At 35.7% G+C, this 17,979-nt stretch overlaps 1 protein-coding gene across 2 annotated transcripts in view; it reads left to right on the top strand.

Annotated features, from left to right (window-relative positions):
* AFG2A (AFG2 AAA ATPase homolog A) overlaps positions 1-17,979 on the top strand; it is a gene marked incomplete at both ends in the record, with an annotated part of 340,106 nt that overhangs the window by 261,273 nt on the left and 60,854 nt on the right. The gene's annotated exons all lie outside the window — the stretch shown is intronic.

The raw sequence follows: 17,979 nt of genomic DNA, 5'->3' as shown, positions 1-17,979 counted from the left end.
TCAAATGATGGGAGCTGATTCTGGGAAAATAAGTAGGGGATAGATCATTTCTCCCCTGACCATCACCTCTCACCCTTTTCCCCATTAACAACCTATGGGTTTATTTATATTAAAATATTATAAAAATTGATGTTTACATGTAAGGAAGTTTCCACCCCTTTTCAACCTTATGGAGAACTTTTAAAAGAGTGAATTTTATAGAGATATTGGAAAGATTAATTGCACTATTTTCAGTTTTCCTCTGTAGTGTATCAAAAAGCAGATTCACTTTTTTTTTTTTTTTTTTGCTGTACTCAGGCCTCTAACTGTTGTGGTCTCTCCCGTTGTGGAGCACAGACTCTGGACACGCAGGCTCAGCGGCCATGGCTCATGGGCCCAGCTGCTCCGCGGCATGTGGGATCTTCCCGAACCGGGGCACGAACCCGTGTCCCCTGCATTGGCAGGCAGACTCTCAACCACTGCACCACCAGGGAAGCCCTGCAGATTCACTTTTTACAAGAGGAAGAATTAGGATTAGTTCTACATAAATACTGTTTTAGCTTTGTAAAAAGGCTCTTTAATAGAAGTGGGTGAAGAATATATCATTCTAGTAAAAGAACTTAAGTGTGTGTGTGTGTGTGTGTGTGTTGAATTATTTTTGTTCTGTTTTCTTCCCTCTTTTGTGCTCCTCATCAAGTACTGCCATTTACTATGGTACATTCTTCCTAAACACCTGCTGTCAAATGCATCAAGTCTTTTCTTGCACGGTGCTACGGGTTTCTACAGAACTGAGCAAGCCCAACTTTAGACAGATAGCCTACAGACTGATTGATTTATTTGTTTTAATACAAACGCATGCTCAGATGTTGTCATACAGAAATCCTTTTTAGAAAAATTATTTTTCAAAGAACAAAGAATGTTGTAACCCTAGCACCTAACCCTGTACCTGACACATAGTAGATACTCACAAATGTTTGTGGAATTGAACTGTTCTGTGAAGTCTCAAACTGAATAGTCTCAAACTCCCTCAACTCTACGAGTAACTGAATATTTTAAATAGCTACAATATGAATTGAAATGTTTAAAAAGCATTTCCAGCAGTTGAAAAGTTGTATCATATTGTAAGACCCAGATTTTAATTTGGCAAGTATTGTTCTCTTTGCAGAATACAAAACAAATCTATGTAAAAGAAATCCTGCTTTATCTTTATCTTTCTTTGCAAAATGGGAAGCCATTGTCAAAAGGGGGAAATGTCTAATAATAAGTTGAAAACTTTGGGCAGTTCTACTTCAAAGATATCTCTTAAATTGTGCTTTTCAGGTTCACTGCCTCTGTTATTATTATGTTCTAATTTAAGACCTCAAGATTGTTTTCTCTTCCTAACTGGAAGCTGCACTTCATTCCTGTGCTACCTCCACACTGCGGCCAGAATTATTTGTTTCCTTAAACAGAAAATTGAGCCTGTCTTTCTTCACCTGATTACAAACCTTTCACAATTTCCTATGGACCATGATGAGATAAAGACCAAAGTCCTTGCCATTACCCACCATATGTAATAATATCATACCTGTAGAGGGTATTTGTTTGCTTGTTTGTTTGTTTGTTTACTTCATCTACCTTCATAGTCCCATGTTTCCAAGAAGCGTCCACCAGTGCTTCCCAAACTTCTCCATGATATGTCACACATGGTAATAATAACCAGACAAAATTGCTGTCTGACTGCCTAGGGCCTCTGGCTTCTCTGGGCTCCTGGCCTTCCTGAGAGCTGAAGGAAGCAATAACCTTAGCACATGCCTTCCCAGAAATGGTTTGTACATTGTTGCACCCTTAATTCTTTGGACGTAGTATTTACTCTGCCTTTCTCACCTTCTCAACCTGCTAAATATCCCCTACTTGCCATGTAAGGCCCATCTCATTTGGATCAGAGTAATGTTTCTAGATTTTTTAAGGCAGTTTGAAATTTCTCACTCCCAAAGTCTTGAATCAATTAATCTTGACTCTTGGAACTTCTCACTTTCCATTATCTGAATCAGTTGTAATAAGTATAACTTCACTAATAATGATTTTATGTTTTAAAAATGCAAATAAAATTTTTATTTCCTTGGATTTTTTTGAAAGATTCTTTCCCGCATAGATTATATTCTCCATGGTTTCAAATATACCCATCTCAAAAGGGTTACTTATTTAAAGTATGATGTGTGTAGTACAACTATATATCATTACTACTTAGTTATACTACAAAATTTAAAAATCTCAAATTATTTCTTATGAAAAGGTTTACCAAGCTAAAAGCTATAAGAAAGGAATTATGAAGACTGGTTAGAACCTATTGCTTGTTTTAAGTGTAATTGACTTCTAACACATTCCTGTCAACTCTTTCTGCCTTTCTAAAATGTTTTGTATATGCATTAGGTAAATATGGCTGGTTTTATCTCATCAAATGAGTGGCTTTTGGTATCACAGCATCCATCAAGTTGTAATTTTATTCTCAGCTCATCCTTAAATTATTAATTAACACTTATTAAATATTTTGTCATCTTTTCTACTACTGTCTTAGCCCATTGATTAAGACTTACTGTATTTAATTCTTTGTATGCTGACTTTTCTCCACTTTTAAAGTGTAAGTTCTTAAAGATTAGGTCCAAGTCATATGCTTGTTTGTATTGCTCCTAGTTTGTATTGCTCATAGTGCACAAAAAAGTAACTCAAGTTGGTGTTTTTAAGTTACTTTTAAAATATCACATGGGTAGTTAAAATTTTGTTATTCAGATTTTATGTAAAATCTGTTTCTCTTTTCTGATTTCTATTCAGCAGGTATTTCCCCCAACTTAAGTACAATTTATATACTTTCTCATTGCCCTAAAAGCTTAATTACCAAGTAATATAAGGCAGAGTGTTCCTTGCAGGGGCTTGCATGGTTTTTGCTAAATATTGCTTATTTTATTGGTCTCTAAAGCTATTCTTCCTTCAGTCTAATTATACTTTTAAAGATTATTAAATTTCATAGAAGATATTAAGAAATAGTATTCCTGAAACATTAAGAATTTCAAGACTTAAAAAGATAGTAGCTAAAGTGAAATAAGCCAGACAGAGAAAAACAAATACCATGTGGTATCATATATGTGGAATCTTAAAAAAAAAAAAAAAGCAGATTTCATAGAAAGAGAATAGAATGGTGGTTGCCGGGGCAATGGAGGTGGGGGGTATGAGGACATGTTGGTCAGAGGGTACAAACTTTCAATTATAAGAAAGTTTTGAGGATTTAATGGACAGCATTGTGACTAAAGTTAATAATATGGTATTATACACTTGAAATTTGCTGAGAGTAGACCTTAACTGTTCTCACCACACACACACACACACACACACACACACACACACACACACACACAAAGAGTTAACCAAATGTGAGGTGATGGATATGATCTTGATAATAATTTCACACTGTAAATGTATATCAAATCATCACATTGTACACTTTAAATATATACAAGTGTATTTGTTAATTTTCCTCAATAAAACTGGAAATAAATAAATTTAAAGATAACAGCAATATTCAAAGGTATAAAACATTTCTGTACCAGCAGATTGGACAACCTAGAAGAAATGGACAAGTTTCTAGAAACATACAGCCTGCCAAAACTGAGTCAAGAAGAAGCAGATAATTTGAACAGAACAATCACTAGAAATGAGGTAGAATCTATAATTAAAAAAACAAAACAAGACAAAACAAAACTCCCTGCAAACTAAAGTCAAGGACTGGACGACTTCACTGGGGAATTCTACCAAACACACGAAGAAGAATTTATACTTATCCTTCTCAAACTATTCCAAAAATTGAAGAGGAGGGAACACTCCCAAATTCATTCTGTGAAGCCACCATCACCCTGATACCAAAACCAGACAAAGACACTAAAAAAAGGAAAATAACAGCCCAGTATCTTTGATGACTATAGATTCAAAAATCCTCAACGAAATATTTGCAAACAGAATCCAACAATAATAAAAAGGATCATACACCATGATCAAGTTGGTTTCAGTCCAGGGTCACAAGGATGATTCAACATACAGAAATCAGTTAATGTGATACACCACATTAACAAAAGGAAAGACAAAAACCACATGACCATCTCAATAGACACAGAAAAAGCATTTAACAAAATTCAACATCCATTCATAATAAAAACTCTTACCAAAGTAGGCATAGAGGGAACATATCTCAACATAATAAAAGCCATTTTTGACAAACCCACAGTCAACATAACACTCAAAGGTGAAAAGCTGAGAGCCTTCCTGCTAAATTCAGGAACTAGACAAGGATGCCCACTCTCCACTTCTATGCAGCATAGTACTGGAAGCCCTAGCCACAGCAGTCCGACAAGAAAGAAGAAATAAAAGGTATCCAAATTGGAAGGGAAGAGGTAACACTCTCACTATTTGCAGATGATGTGATACTCTATGTAGAGAACCCTAAAGTCTCCACACAAAAACTATTAGAACTGATAAACAAATTCAGCAAGGTAGCAGGATACAAGGTTAACATACAGAAATCTGTTGCATTTCTTTACACTAGCAATGAAATATCAGAAAGAGAAAGTAAAAAAGAAAAGATCTCATTTAAAATCATGTCAAAAATAAAATAAAATAAAATACTTGGTAATAAACTTAACCAAGGAGGCGAAAGACCTATATACTGAAAACTATAAAACATCGATAAAGGAAGTTGAAGATGATTCAGAGAAATGAAAGCTATCCCATGCTCTTGGATTGGAAGGATTAATATTGTTAAAATGGCCATATTACCCAAAGCAATCTACAGATTTAATGTGATCCCTATCAAAATAGGGACATTTTTCACAGAACTGTAACAAATAACCCTAAAATTTACTTGGAACCACAAAAGACCCAGAATTAATTGCCAAGGCAATACTGGAGACATAACCCTTCCAGACTTCAAACTATACTGCAAAGCTACAATAATCAAAACAGCATGACATTGGCACTAAAGCAGACATATGGATCAATGGAACAGGATAGAGAGCCCAGAAATAAACCCACACACCCACAGTCACTTCATCTATGACAAAGGAGGCAAGAAGGTACAGTGGAGAAAAGACAGTCCTTCAACAAGTAGTTCTGGGAAAGCTGGACAGCTACATGTAAATCAATGAAATTTTAACACTCCCTCACACCATATACAAAATAAACTCAAAATGGTTTAAAGACCTAAATATAAGACATAACGTGTAAAATTCCTAGAAAAACATAGGCAAAACATTCTCTGACATAAATCGTAGCAATATTTTCTTAAATCATCCTCCCAAGGCGAAAGAAATAAAAGCAAAAATAAATGGGACCTAATCAAACTTAAAAGCTTTTGCACAGCAAAGGAAACCCTCAACAAAATTGAAAGACAACCTATGGAATGGGAGAAAATATTTGCAAATGATGCAACCGACAGGGGCTTAATATCTAAAATGTAAAAACAGCTTACACAGCTCAATATCAAAAAACAACCCAGTCAGAAAATGGGCAGAAGACCTGAATAGACATTTTTCCAAAGAAGACATACAGATGGCCAACAGGCACATAAAGAGATGCTCAACATGGCTAATTATTAGAGAAATGCAAATCAGAAAACACAAAAAACATTTCCAGGGCTTCCCTGGTGGCGCAGTGGTTAAGAATCCGCCTGCCAATGCAGGGGACGTGGGTTCGAGCCCTGGTCCGGGAAGATCCCACATGCCACAGAGCAACTAAGCCCGTGCGCCACAACTACTGAAGCCCGCGCACCTAGAGTCCGTGCTCCCCAGCAAGAGAAGCTACTGCAATGAGAAGCCCACGCACCGCAACAAAGAGTAGCCCCCGCTCGCCACAACTAGAGAAAGCTCGCGCACTGCAACGAAGACCCAGCGCAGCCAAAAATAAATAAATAAATTTATAAAAAATAAACACACACACACAGAGCTAGGATCCCACATTTAAAAAAACATTTCCAAAAGTCAGCTATGTTCTCTAGGCTGAATAATGTGTATCCGCAACATGAAAAGATTTAATAAAGACAAGCATGTTCTAGGGCCTCCTCTCTTAATGGTTCTTTTATTAGATTCCTATTGAAGAGAGCAAGCCTATTTCTATAACTTCTCCTTTCTCTATTATGAAAGGGCTATGAATTGAGCATTTCAGAGACTATGATAAGAAGCAGGAAGAGGCAAGTAGAGACTTGTTAAATAGTAATCCTGTTTAAACATTGAAATATAAATATAAATCAAGAATCTGTATTTTAACCTGACTTGTCTACCATTATTCTAACCTCGTGGTTTTAGAACATTTATTCGTTCATTCAAAGAACATAAATATCTACCATGTGCCAGGTATTAGGGTCCAAAGATAACTGGCGTTCCCTATATTCAAGGAGCACAGTCAAATACTGGGATAATTATACAGGAACAGTAACAGTGATAATAGCATCTAAATTGAAGCATGCATGCCATGTGCCAAGCACTGTGCTGAGCCCTTTATATAGATTCTGTCATTCAATTCATAGGGTCATCCTCTGAGTAACTAGTACTGTTAAGGATTTTAAGGTACCAAGAGGTTTAAATGATTTATCTAAACATACAGCTAATACATGATGGAGCTAGAATTTTAACCCAGTTAGGCTGATTCTTTTGCCCTCACTTTTTTTTTTTTGACATTTATAAAATTTATTTTGGTAAAATATTAATAACATAAAATTTACCAATTTAGTCATTTTAAAGCACACAGTTAGGTGGCATAAAATATATTCACATTGCTCTACAACTACTACCACCATCCATCTGCAGATATTTTTCATCTGCAGATATTTTTCCATTTCCCCTAAATAAACCTCCATACACATTAAACAATAATTTTCCATTCCCCCACTTGGTTTGCTTCCACCTTTTGTGTATTGTGAATAATGATACTATGAACATGGGTGTACAAATATCTATTAGAGTCCCTGTTTTTAACTATTTTGGGTATATACTCCAAAGTGGAATTGCTGAATCAAAAGGTAAAAGTCAATTTAAAATTTTTTTCACGACCACCACATTGTTTCTGTAATGGCTGCCCATTTTACAATACATTCAAACCAACAGTGCACAAGGATTTTCTGTATATCCTAACACTTGTGATTTCCTATGGTTTTGTTTTAATGATAATGGATGTACATGGTATCTCATTGTGGTTCTGACTTGAAACTCCTTAGTGATTAGTAATGTTGAGAATATTGTCGTGCGATTATTAGCCACCTGTATACATCTTTGGAAAATTCATGTCTTTTGCGCATTTAAAAAATCTGATTGTTTCATTGTTGAGATGTAGGAGTCATTTATATATTTGGATATTAACCCTTTATCAGATATATGATTCGATGGTGTCTTTGGTGCACCTTAAAAAAATATTTATGTATTTCAGTTTATCTGTTTTTCTTTTGTTGCCTGTACATTTGGTGTCATATCAAAGAAATTATTTCTAAATCCAAGGTCATGAAGGCTATTTTTTAATAGTTTAACTGTTTTAGCTCTTATGATTAGGTCTTTGATCCAACTTAATCATTTTTTAATAAAATGTAAGGTAAGGATCCACCTTCATTATTTTCCATGTGGATATCCAGTTTCCTCAATAAGATTTGTTGAAAAGACAGTCCTTTCTTCAATGACTGGTCTTTGTATCCTTTTCAAAAATCATATGACCACATTAGTGAGGGTTTTATAAGGGGCTCTCCATTCTGTTTCGTAGGTTTATGTAACTCTCCTTGGATAAGTAACACAGTGTTTTGATTGATGTAAGTTTTTAGGAAGTTTTGAAATTTGTATGTGTGAGTCCTCCAACTTGTGTTCTTCTATAACAAGATTGTTTTGGCCATTCGGGGGTCCCTTGAAATTCATTATGAATTTTAGTCTTCTAACTCTACAAAAAATGCTATTCTCACATTTGAATCTGTGGATTGATTTGTATAGTTTTGACATCTTAACAAAATTAAATTTTCCAATCTTTGCACATAGATGTCTTTTCATTTATTTGTGTCTTCTTTAAATTTTTCAATTTTGCCCTCACTTTTAACCTGTATGCCAAATTACAAGTTATATAGTACTCAGAAGAGTTGTAGAAGGTTGTATAAAAAAGAAGACTTTTAAGCTGAAACTTGAACAAGAGGCGAAGCTAACCTGATAGGCTATGAGATAAAAGCATTCAGAGCAGAGAGAGAATTATGTGTAAGAGCAAGGATGCAGAAAGCAGCATGGAGTTTGGCTAACTGTGAGTGCTTAGAGTTCTTGGAGCCACAGGGTGAAAAAGGAAAAGTGGCTGCAGGTAAGTTGGGAGAGTTACACCAAAATTACAGAAGCTTGAAATATTATACTTGAATTTAACTTTTTCCCTTGAGGTGCCCTTAAATGGTTAGAAAATAGGAAGTTACAGTATTTGCAGTTACAGTGATCAGTTTAGCAGTGATGTAGATAGAGAGGGAGAAGAAGGAAAGAGTAAGACTGCAGGCAGGAAAAACAACTAGCAAGGTAGTTATGGTATTCTAGACAATAGATTATGTTGGCACGACTTCATGAGTAAACATGTATTGAGTGCCTTGAGCGTGCCATTGCTGAGTTTACATTGTTGAACAAAAAAGTATGATACCTGCCATTACATACTGCCTGCAATCTATTGGGAAAGACAGACAGGAAACAAACAAATATATAATAAAGAAGATAGAATAGAAGTAACAGTTTCAAGAGAGATTTAAGAGGTATCATTAACCACACCTATTAATCAGTTGAATTTAGAGTGAGAGAGAGATGCCTAAAGTCCAGGGTTTCTTTGAAATAAATCAGAGGTGTTACCAAGGATCCACCTCTCTCCCTAGTTTCTGGAACTGTTTTCTCCATGAATCATGATATATTGATATGTTTTCATTAGAGTAAAATGTAAAGGCTCAGTGCTGCTTTTCTTTATAGAAGAAAGACATTCCCTACACTCACATACACACCCTTGTTGATCATTTTATTTATTTCTTTTAACGAGGGTAGGCAAATTATGTTTTCTGAACACCAACCTATGCCAGACACAGTGCTAGATGATCTACATACATCATTTCCCATAATCCCTCTAAAAGCCTTGTTGATCATTTTAAATGAATGTGAGCCAACGGAACCTGATTTTTCAAAGTGTCTGTTTTAATGCTTTGGTATGAACAAGTATTTCTCTGCTAATTAGATAGGACATTGATAGAATATAAAATTATAAGTGTTGAACTTCAGAATTTATGAGAAAAGAAAAGGTAGCCCTTTAACTGTGGTAAAGGTAGCTCTTGAACTGTGACCTTTACAAAATGAACTGAGTTCATTTTGTAAAGGTCAGAAGAAGAAAAGGTAGTAGTATTAGTTTAAGTAGTGTAACTACTAAAATTGTAATAACACATTTTCAGTAAAGATCATATAATGTAATCAGGCATTGCCTTGAGTAATATAATACATGGAATTGGGTCTAGAAGGACCATTTAAAAGGTCACCTAATACTGTAATTCTTACTGTGAGGTGCACAAGCAGATTTCACTTGAACTCAATGGAATTATTTGCAGAATTGTGTGGGGATGTTTTCTCATCTTGTATATTTTGAGGGAAATTCTTGTCAGAAGTATATAGGCCTCTCTGATTAAAGAACCACCATCATTTTCACACATGAGGAAACTGAGGCTGTGAGAGGTATAGAGACTTCCCCAAGGTCTTGAATAAGTCCTCTTGAAAAGGCAGTTTGCCCGACAGTTTTTAAAATAGAGTTAATGTAAGGCTGCAGTGTCTATGACCTTGCGGCCAGGAGCGTTCAGAGTATTAGGAAGCCTGGGCTTGTTTCTTCATTAGAATTGTCATATGGTGATTTTAAAATATCAGAACATGCCATCATTCAGAATACATTCTTTCACCCTAATATTGCAGAACAGTATCTTTAAAGAAATTCTAGGAAGGGTGTTAACTAATTCAGGATTTTACAGGAAGGAAAGCTTTTTCCTACCTTTTTTTAAGCTAACTTTCACTGACAAGATCAAGCCAGAAAAAGCCTAGCTGGCTGATGGCCCAGACAAAGTTATAATCGTTCAAGTGTCCTCAACCTGCATTGCCCAGGGTCAGCTACAACTTGTGGGGGGGTGGGGCGGGGGGGGCACAGATGCATGCTGAGTGTTGTTCCAGTGACTTAGATGATGTGTGCGCTCTATATCCTTTGCTGTGTTGTTCTTGCAGCTATTAGAAAGGAAATTTTAAAATAGCCTAGAATGACTAGTTTTCCCAGAAAGGTGAAAAGAATAACCTCAACTTTAAAAAACTAATCAAGCCATTCGCAGCTGTATCCCCAGCAGCTAAAACAGAGCCTGGCACAGAGTAGCTGTGTAATAATTTTTTTGATGAAAGAATTATTTAAATTTATTGTGTTACCTGTGTCATATTTCAGAACAAGAATTTTTTTTTCTTTGTCCATTGATACTGAGTATCATATTGTACTGGCAAGATAATAAAGTAAAAAAGGTATGATTCAGTATTCAGAGACCTCCTGATTTCAGTTCAATTTCTGTCATTTATTGCATGATCTTGGGCCTCATTTTCTTTTTCTTAACAGGGGTATATCTAATTCACAGAATTTAGAGTCATATTAAATGAAATACACTATGTGAAAATTGCTTTGTAGATTCTTAAGAGCTATATAAATATTAATGTTATTCATCTTAGATAATATTTTTTAATAATTTGAAAAAATATGTTTACTGGTATCATCCTAATTTCCGAAATCCTGTATTTATTTGTTTTAGGTAGGGAAGAAGCGATCCCTGTGATTGAAATGCAGTTTTGAATTCTATGATAAAGTACATTTCAAGGAAGATGATCTTGCATCATTTCTACCTAATGAACTAATGTTAGGTGTGGGGAATAGTCTGAAAATAATTAAAGTATTCATTTTTTTTTTTTTTTTTTTTTTTTTTGTGGTACGCGGGCCTCTCACTGTTGTGGCCTCTCCCGTTGCGGAGCACAGGCTCCGGATGCGCAGGCTCAGCAGCCATGGCTCACGGGCCCAGCCGCTCCGCGGCATATGGGATCCTCCCAGACCGGGGCACGAACCCGTATCCCCTGCATCGGCAGGCAGACTCTCAACCACTGCGCCACCAGGGAGGCCCCTAAAGTATTCATTTTTAAACAAAGGCACTGTATTTACTATGCATTTGTTAGTTGACTTTTTGCTGGCTAATTTGTACATGACTTAAGAATTAATAGAAATTTGATAAACGCTCAGCATGTTCTAGGTATTGTGATATGTGCAAAAAGTATACAGCAGCGTTTCTCAAAGTGGAAATGTAATGTTAGCTTTTGAGATGTTCTGTGATTAGAATTTGGGATAGAATTTCTATCTGCTACTGCAGCTCTCTCTTGGAGATTTTTCATACCCATTAGTATCGGCTCCAAAAATTCCTGCATATAGAAACCTGTTTAATTTTGTTTCTACCCAGTGTTTCCCTAACTTATTTTAACAAGAAAATCCTTTTTTTCATTATATCTGCTAACATTTACCCAAGCATTTTATGAAACACCTGTATAAGATATATGGTATGGTCTCCATGAGTTTTAACGTTCTGTTTGGAACTCTAAACATAAATATAAAGTAATTATAAAAATAAAAAAAAAAGAGGGAGAGAGAGTCCAAGAAGATAATCTTTTTAGATAGAGAAGATCTGAAAACATCTCTAATGCCCTTAAGTTTACTGATGTATAATACTGAGAACCTAACAAATGCAAGTTTAATCAACTTTATTTAGTTATAATTTACATACAATAAACTGCATCAACTTAAAGTGTACAATTCAGCTAATTTACATATATACTATATGTGAACCTGTGAAGCGACCTCTGCAATCCAGATGTAATAGAACATTTCAGTCAACCTAAAAGTTTCCTTTTGCTCCTTGGCAATCCATTTTTCCCTCTACCCCAGGCTCCAAACAACCACTTGTCTGCTTTTTATATAGATTAGATTGAATTTTTAAGTATCTTATATAAATAGAATTTATAGTATGTATTTTTCAATGTCTGGTTTCTTTAACTCAGCACAATGATTTTGAGACTCGTGCATGTTATTGAGTGTATCAGTAGTTTTTCTTTTTTATTGCCGAGTGGTATTCTATTATATATAAATACATATTTTGTTCATTCATGAAATGGTAGACATTTGGATTATTTACAGTTTGGGGCTATTGTGAATAAAGCTGCTATGAACATCTGTGTACAGATCTGCATGGCTATACGTTTTTGTTCCTCTCGGATAAATACCTTAGTAGTAGAGTAGCTGGGTTATGGTGGGGAACTTTCTAAGAAACTGCCAGTTTTCCAAAGTAGTTGTACTGTTTTATGTTCCCATTAAGAGTGTAAAAGTTCTAGGTTCTCCATATCCTTATTCAGTCTTTGGTGTTGTCAGTGTCTTTAGTTTTAGTCATTCTTATGAGAAGGTAATGATATCTCATTGTGGCTTAAATTTGCATTGATCGATGACCAATGATTCTGAGCAGCTTTTTACTCAACACTTACTTGCCAACCCTATAGCTTCTTGTATCTGAATCTGTTCAGATTTTTTGCCCATTTCTATTGGGTTATTTATTTTCTTATCACTGAATTTTAAGGGTTCTTTTTATATTTGGATACAAGTTTTTTGTCAGATATAACTACTGTGAATATTTTATCCCAGTCTGTGGCTTGCCTTTTTCTCTTCTTTTTTTTTTTTTTTTTTTTTTTGCGGTATGCGGGCCTCTCACTGTTGTGGCCTCTCCCATTGTGGAGCACAGGCTCTGGACGCGCAGGCTCAGCGGCCATGGCTCACGGGCCCAGCCACTCTGCGGCATGTGGGATCTTCCTGGACCGGGGCACGAACTCATGTCCCCTGCATCGGCAGGCAGACTCTCAACCACTGCACCACCAGGGAAGCCCCTTTTTCTCTTCTTAAAGGTATCTTTAGAAGAGAAGAAGGGTTTATTTTTATAAAGACCAATTTATCAATTTTTTTCTTTTATACTTCTAGAATTTTGTAGTTTTAGCTCTTACGCTGAGATTTATGATCCATCTCAAGTTAATTTTTGAGTATATAGGGTGAGGTAGGGATTGATGTTCATTTTAAAAATATGAGTATCTAGTTGTTGAGCATCATTTCTTAAAATACTTTCCTTTCCTCATTGAATGCATTAATAATAAAAATCAATATGGATTCCTTATTCTGTTCTATTAATCTTTTATTTCTGTCTTCTAGACCTTATCACACTATCTTGTTTCTCTATTAGCGTTGTAAATTTTGAAGTCAGGTAAGTCCTTCAACTTTGTTCTTCTTTTTAGGTTGCTTTCACTGTTCTCAGTCATTTGCATTTCCATATAAATTTTATAATCAGTTTGTCACTTTTTAAAAAGTCTTTATGTAATTTTGATTGGAATTGCATTGAGTCTATAGATAAATTTGGAAAGAGAATATCTTCATAATTCTGATTCTTCCAATGAACATGGTATATCTCTCTGTTTAAATAGGTCTTGTTTAATTTCTCTCAACAGTGCTCTGTAGTTTTCAATGAAGCATTCTTTTGTTAATTTTATTCCTGTCTTTTATATTTTTTATATATTTCCATAAAGTGAATTTTTTAATTTCATTTTCTAGTTAATTTGCTGCTTAATACATTTTTTCTAATATTAAACTTGTATACTGTAATCTTGCTGTTAGATGTTTTGTAGATTCCTTAGGAGTTTTATATAAACTCTCATGTTATCTGCAGATGAGGATAGTTTTACTTTTTACTCTTCCAAGTTCTATACTTTCTTCCCCCCATACCCTCCCTACTCTGGTTTCGCCTTATCGCAAAGGCTAGTATCTCTATTATAATGTTTGGTGAAAGTGGTGAGTTTTTTACCTTGTTCTTGATCTTAGGTCTTAGGTAGAAAACATTGAATATTTTGACAATTATGATGTTACCTATAGTTTTTTTATTTTATTTTATTTTATTTATTTATTTTTGGCTACATTGGGTCTTCGTTGCTGTGTGCAGGCTTTCTCTAGTTGCGGTGAGCAGTGTTACTCTTCGTTGAGGTGCACGGGCTTCTCACTGTGGTGGCTTCTCTTGTTGTGGAGCACAGGCTCTAGGCACACACACTTCAGTAGTTGCAGCACGCAGGCTCAGTAGTTGTGGCACGTGGGCTCTAGAGCACAGGCTCAGTAGTTGTGGCTCACAGGCTTAGTTGTTCCACAGCATGTGGGATCTTCCCAGACCAGGGATTGAACCCATGTCCCCTGCATTGGCAGGCAGATTCTCAACCGCTGTGCCACCAGGGAAGCCCTACCTGTAGGTTTTTGTAATACCATTTATTATATTGAAGAAGTTCCCTTCTGTTCCTAGTTTGCTGAGTGTTTTCTTATTGTGAGTAGATCTTAAACTTTGTCATTTGTTTTTTCTGCACATATTAAATGATCATATTGTTTTTCTCCTTTATTCTGTTTACTGTGGTGAATTATATTCATTGGATTTTGAGTGTTAAAATAACCTTGCATTCCAGGGATAATTCTTACTTGGTTATGATGATTTATCCATTTTATATATTGTTAGATTCTATTTGCCAATGTTTTTAAAGGATTTTTAGGTCTATATTTATGAAGGTGTCATTAATCTGTAATTTTCAATTTTTGTAATATCTTTGTCAGGTTTTGGAGTTAGTATTATGCTGGCTTTATAAAACAAGTTGAGAGGTGTTCCCTTCTCTGTATTCTAAAGTGATTGTATAATTTTGATGTTATTTCTTCTTTGGTAGAATTCAGAAGGGAAATCATCTGGGCTTGGATTTTTCTTAACACATTTTTGACCAGAGACGTATTAACAGCCACAGGCATTAGTTTCTGCAAAAATCCCTTGGTCAATAATGTGTTAGTGGAAAGGTTGGTTATGATGGATTCAATTTTTTGATGAGTTCAGTTCCATTTTTAAAAATAAATGTAGGAGTATTCTGATTTTCTGTTTCATTTTGTGTCCATTTTGTACCTGAATTTTTCAAGAAATTTGTTTCTTTTTATCATCATAAAGTTGTTTATAATATTCTATTATTATCCATTTACTGTCTTTAGGATCTGTAGTGATAACCCTTTCATTTCTGATGTTGATGATTTGTTCTCTCTACCCTTGTTCAGTCTAGCTAGAATTTAATCAATTTTTTAAATCTTTCTAGAAAACTACTCTTGCCTTTGATTTTCTCTCTTGTTTGTTTCCCATTTCATTGATTTCTGCTCTCATGTTCATTATTTCCTTCCTGTACTTACTCTTGAAACTTAGGACATTGCTTTTAGACTTCTTTCCTACTATAAGCATTTAAAGTTATAAAATTGCCTCTAAGCACTGCTTTAACTATATTCCACAAATCTTCATACGTTAGATTTTCATTATCATTCAACTTGAAACATTTTCTCATTTCCTTTGTGATATCTTCTTTGACCAATAGTTTATTTAGAAGTATGTTGTTTAATTTCCAATGTGTTTGGGGTTTTCCTCTATGTCCTATTTTTATTCATGTCTAACTTACTCTTCTCATAGAGTTCTACTCTGTATGATTTCAATCCTTTTGAATTTGTTGAATTTTGTTTTATGGCTTATCGTATGGGCTGTCTTGGTGAGTATACCAAATGTACTTGAAAAGAATATGTGTTCTGCAGTTGTTGGGCATAGCGCCCTATAAATAAATATCAATTAGGTCAAGATGATTGATGGGCTTGTTAGATCCTCTCTGTCTTACTGATTTGTTTTCTAGTTCCATCAATGCTAAGAGAGGAGTGTTAAACTCTCCTATTATGATTGTGGAATTATATATATTTATCTTTTTAAACCTGTCAATTTTTGCTTTATATCTGTTGAGGCTCCATTATTAGGAACATACGTATTAAGAAATATGAAGGTTCCGAGACTTTACCCTATTTGAAAGCTAACAAGTTAGTCTGCCACAATTTCATAGAATCTGGCAAAAGACTTGAGACTCCTGAGTCAGAGACAGAGGACAGTTTATTACTCACAGAATATCATCATTTTTTGCACCAGTTCCCTAAGAACTAAGTCCCACAGAGCAACCATATGAGGTTTCAATGTTTGTATTTTCTGTAGTGTTTAATGTATGGTCCCAGCTACATTTTCAGAATTTGGAGGTTTGTTGTTGTTGTTTTAGTTTTTATAATTAAAAGAGGTTCATGTCTAAGTTCTTATCTTCCTTACTTTCTGTATTCTATCACACCTTCTTTCTGGATACTTCATATTCATAAGTACGCATATAGAAATGTGCTGTTTTTCACTCGTTATAAGTGAGTATCTCCTAAATATTCAAGGAGTGCTATTTCTGATTATGCCAGCAAGAAGAGTAATTTTTTTGGAGATGGAAGGAGTCTACATTTTTGGGGTATATCATTTCTAATCCTTTTTCTTTCTTCCTGAAGATTCAATTTTCCATCTCATGTCATTTCCCTTCAACCTAAAGGACTTCCTTTAGCATTTTTTGTAATGCAGATCTACTGGAAACAGATTTCCTTGGTTTTCTTTTATCTAAAAATGACTTTAGGGCTTCCCTGGTGGCGCAGTTGTTGAGAGTCCGCCTGCCGATGCAGGGGATATGGGTTCGTGCCCCAGTCCGGGAAGATCCCACATGCCGTGGAGCAGCTGGGCCCATGAGCCATGGCCACTGAGCCTGTGCTCTGCAACAGGAGAGGCCTGCGTATCGCAAAAAAAAAAAAAAAAAGACTTTATTTTTCCTTCGTTATTGAAGAGTACTTTCACTGGGAATAGAATTCTGGGGTGACATTTTTATTCTTTCAACACTTTAAAGATGTTGTTCTACTGGTTTCTGCCCTCCATTGTTTTAATTGAGAGTCATTGGTGATTCAAATCGTTGTTCCCTGTATTCACTCTGGCAGCATTTAAGATTTTATCTTTGGTTTTCAGCAGTTTGACTATAATGTGTTCATGTATGGTTTTCTTTGTATTTATTTTGTTTGAAATTCACTGAGCTTCTTGATTTTGTGAATTTATGGTTGTTTACCAATTTGGGGGAATTTTCAGCTTTTTCTTCAAATATTTTTTTCTACCCCACCTTCTCTTTTCTTTCCTTATTGGCCTCTTGTTAGACCTTTTTTTATCCCACAAGAATGATCTTTGCTTGTAAACCTTACCATTTCACCTTCCTATTTAAAACCTTCCAGTGGCTTCTCATTGCGAATAGAATTCAGTCCAGACTCTTCACCATGTTGTTTAAGACCTCATAATCTGCCTGTGACTATCTCTCTAACCTCATTTCCTACGTCTTTTCACTTTATTCACTTTTTCTACCACAGTGGGGTTTTTCTGTCTCTGGAACATGCCAGTCATCTGTGCCTTTGTACTTGAGGTTTCTTTTACCTTGAATGCTCTTTCCCAGATCTTTGTATGGGTGTCTCCTTTGGATATCTGTGTAAGTTACCTCCTCAAAGAAGCTTTCTCTGACTACCCCAACTAAAAGCTGCCCCATCCCCTCAAAGCACACACAGATACGCACACACTTTTGACCCATACCTCTCTTAATAGCTTTATGGAGATATAATTTACATACCATAAAATTCATCCACTTAAACTATAGAAGTCAGGGCTTCCCTGGTGGCACAGTGGTTGAGAGTCCGCTTGCCGATGCAGGGGACACGGGTTCGTGCCCCGGTCCAGGAGGATCCCCCATGCCGCGGAGCAGCTGGGCCCGTGAGCCATGGCCGCTGAGCCTGCACGTCCGGAGCCTGTGCTCCGCAACAGGAGAGGCCACAGCAGTGAGAGGCCCGCATACCGCAAAAAAAAATACATATATATATATAGAAGTCAAAGGTTATTAGTATATTCACAGACCAGTAACTCTCACTATAGTCAATTTTACACTTATCTATCTTATTCGTGTTGTTTCCTAGTACCAAGAACAAACTCTG

Source organism: Hyperoodon ampullatus (assembly GCF_949752795.1).
Source record: "Hyperoodon ampullatus genome assembly, chromosome: 1".
NCBI classification, from domain to species: Eukaryota; Metazoa; Chordata; class Mammalia; order Artiodactyla; family Ziphiidae; genus Hyperoodon; species Hyperoodon ampullatus.
This window is presented reverse-complemented; position numbering and strand designations above follow the sequence as displayed.